The sequence below is a fragment of the Nannospalax galili genome, unplaced genomic scaffold (genome assembly GCF_000622305.1).
Source record: "Nannospalax galili isolate Female #2095 unplaced genomic scaffold, S.galili_v1.0 scaffold1263, whole genome shotgun sequence".
NCBI classification, from domain to species: Eukaryota; Metazoa; Chordata; class Mammalia; order Rodentia; family Spalacidae; genus Nannospalax; species Nannospalax galili.
In genome coordinates this window covers 248,420-251,812 of record NW_008349124.1, presented here as the reverse complement: position 1 = coordinate 251,812, position 3,393 = coordinate 248,420, and positions in this window count along the sequence as shown.

Genomic DNA, 3,393 nt, shown 5'->3' with positions numbered 1-3,393 from the left:
CCCCTGGGGGGGGCCCCGGGAGCGGAGCCAGCGGGGAAACCCGGATGTTGGATACAAAGAGGCGGGCGAGCTGGGCGGGGAGGGGGAGGGGAGGCGGGCCCTCCGGCCGCGTGGTCCGCGCCCCCCCTGGGGGCGGGGCCCCAGAGAAACAACAACACGGAGGCCCCGCCCCCAGCCCTCGCCCTCCAGGGATGGCGCGTATGCACCACCAAGCTAAGGGGCCCGATCCCGGGCGCGCGGGCAGAGCTGGGGAGATTGCTGCAGACCGCTTTGTTATGTGGTTGGGACGACCGTGGCCACCCTACCTGAGATTCCTGCTCCAAATCTTTGAGCCCAAACTCCCAGACACATGCTACCCTGAGACCCCGGAATGAGTGATCAACCCCTGGACCCCATGGCCTGGACGCCTCTGTCCTCCAGTTCCAGTGTATCTTTATTTCTAGCCAAATTAGTTGGCAGAAAGAAAGCTGAGTTCTCTGAAAGGACACACCAACACACCCGCACACAGAGCTGTCACCAAGTAAAGAAGCGCTTGGAACCCACTCCACTAGCAGCTGCAGGTGGCAAAGGACTCTGGGGACCTGCTTCCCAAAAGGTCCTCAGCCTTCCCCTCTCCGTCTTCACTTTCAAGGCTATTCTCAGTTACCTGCAACACTCCTTCCACCCGGTTAAAGATCTTGTCTAGAAAATGGCTCTGCTCTCTCCACTCTCCAGGTCCCTCCCTGGGAGCCGTAGTTCTCCATCTCTGATTCCACACTCCTTATTACACAACCAGAGCTTGTGAGAGTCGTGACGGGACTCCTAGTGGGAGCTTGTCACATCTCAGGAAAGAGGCTATGATCCTCCGATACAGTCACTGCCCTGCAGCTCTTGTCTCGGACTTGGCAAGAGCAGCCAGGGTGGAGGTGGCACCCAGAAGCCTGATCTGAGCCTCAGTTTCCCCATATTGAAAGATGCTAGACTACTCAAGAATTTTGTGTGGTTTATCGGTACTGCTGCCTTTGGTTTTGAGCCAGAGTGTTTCTGTTACCCTAGGCTGAACTTAAGGGATCCCCACCGTCACCTCCCAAGTAGCTCTGGCTTACAGCTTGGCCAACTTTGTTTTTCCCTTTTTTCTTTTATTTTTTGTCTCTCCCTATGTAGCCCCCTGCTGACCCCAAGCTCTCTCCATCCTTATGCGTCCACCACTAGAGTACTGGGGTTACAGGCATGCACCACCACAAAGCTTTGATTTGCATTTTTTAAAGATTTATTTTAGCCAGGCCCAGCACCCGGGAGGCAGGTGGATCTAGTGAGTTCAAGTCGAGTTCCAGACAAGCTGGAGCCACAGGGAGACCCTGACTCAAAAAAAGACAAAAAACAAACATTTATTTTATTATTTTTTTAATCATGTGTATGTGTGCCTGTGTGGGGGAGGGGTGCACCTGAGCTCAGTTGCCCATGGAGGCCAGAAGAGGGCATCAGATCCCCCAGCGCTGTAGTAACAGGAAGTTGTGAGCCATCCAACTCTGGTGCTGGGAACAGAACTCCCACAAGCACTCTTAACCTCTGAGCCATTTTTCAACCCAATTTGCATTTTTAATGCATGGTAGAAACCTATTCAAACAAGGCCCTATTGATAGATCCACAGTAGTAAGGTAGGCACAGCCTGTAAGTGTATTTTCTAGAAAGGATAAATCATTATCTCTTGCTTACCTGAAGAAATCAACTCTAATCCATATGGTAAAAATGAAATTAGCTGGCTGGTTCCACTCTTCTGCTTAGTTGGTATGTGTGTGAGAGAAAGAAGCTGGGAGGGATAGACAGAGAAAATGAGAGAGAGGCTAGAGAGTCTCATGTAGCCCAGGCTGGCCTCCAAGTGGATATATAGCCAAGAATGACCTTGAACTTCTGATCTTCCTGTCTTCACCTAAGTATTGAGATTAGAGGCTGACACCGCCATGCCCAGTTTTATGCAGTGCTAGGACCCAACTCAGGTTTTCCTGCATGCTAGGCAAACACTACCAACAGACCTATATCTTGAGCCCTTGTTATACTCTTCTGTTCCACACAAGGTCACATGTCACACAGTATGAGTTCCGAGTGGTTCAAAATGCCCACACCTCTGTGTCTTCCACTCTGACCTTTGTGGGGACTCCAAATTCATATATCCAACAACCAGCTTCACAGTTGTATTTGGCAGCTTTTTGGACATCCTGAACTTGACCTAGCCAAAACAGAATTCTTCATTTTCCCCATAAACCTGTTCTTCCTTCTATCCCTGCCTGAATTGATGACATAATCAGTTGCTCACATCAAAGCGTTATGAGAAATTCTTTTTTGTTGTTGTTTTGTTTGAGACAGGGTCTCCCTGTAGCCCCAGCTAGTCTGGAACTCGCTATGTAGATCAGGCTGACCTCAATCTCACAGAAATCCACCTGCCTCTGCCTCCTGAGTGCTAGGATTAAAAGTGTGTACCACTATGCCTATGCCTGGCCCTATAAATTATTCTTGAATGTGTCCCATATCCAATCCATCAGCAAGCTGGCCTCAAAAATACATCTGACATCCAGTCACTTTTTTTATATGCCCTGTTCTATCACCACCCAGTGTATTATCTGGACTGTTTTAGTAGCAGGGACCTGAAAGGCAACTTAATTGGTCACCTACTTCCATTTGTTTCTATAGTACATACTATAGAAACACTATAAACACTAACTGAGGTGAGTCTTTAAAATGTGGAATTTGAGGCTGGGGTAATGGCTCAGCAGTTGAAAGTACTTGCTGTTCTTCCAGAGAACCTGGGTTCAGTTCCCAGAAGCCACATGGTGACTCTCAACCTTCTATAACTCTCCAGTTCCAGGGGATCTGATGCCCTCTTCTGGTCTCCACAGGCACTGTATGCACATGGTGCACTTACATACATGTAGGCAAAAATTCTTACATAATAAAATATAAATCTTTTTTTAATTTTTATTTTACGTGTATGAGTGTATTGCCTGAATGTATGTGAGTGCACCCATGTTGTGCAATGCTGTGGAGGTCAGTTCCAGGGCTTCAGATTCCCCTGGAACTGGAGTTAAGGATGGTTCCTAGCCGGCATGTGGGTGCTGGGAATTGAGCCCGTGTCCTCTGCAAGAGGAGTCAGTGCTCTTACCCGCTTAGCCATCTCTCCAGACCCATAAATAAATTTTTAAATAAAAAAATAAAAGCTAGGATCATCATGTTATAGTAATCTCTCCTTATCTGGACTTTCTTCTTCCATTATTTCAGTTACCATTAATCAACAGCAGCCCAAAAATATTAAATGGAAATTTCCTGAAATTATTCACTGGGGCTGAAGAGATGACTTAGCAGTTAAGAGCACTTGCTACTCTTGCAGAGGACTCAAACCAGTTCCTAGCATCCACACTA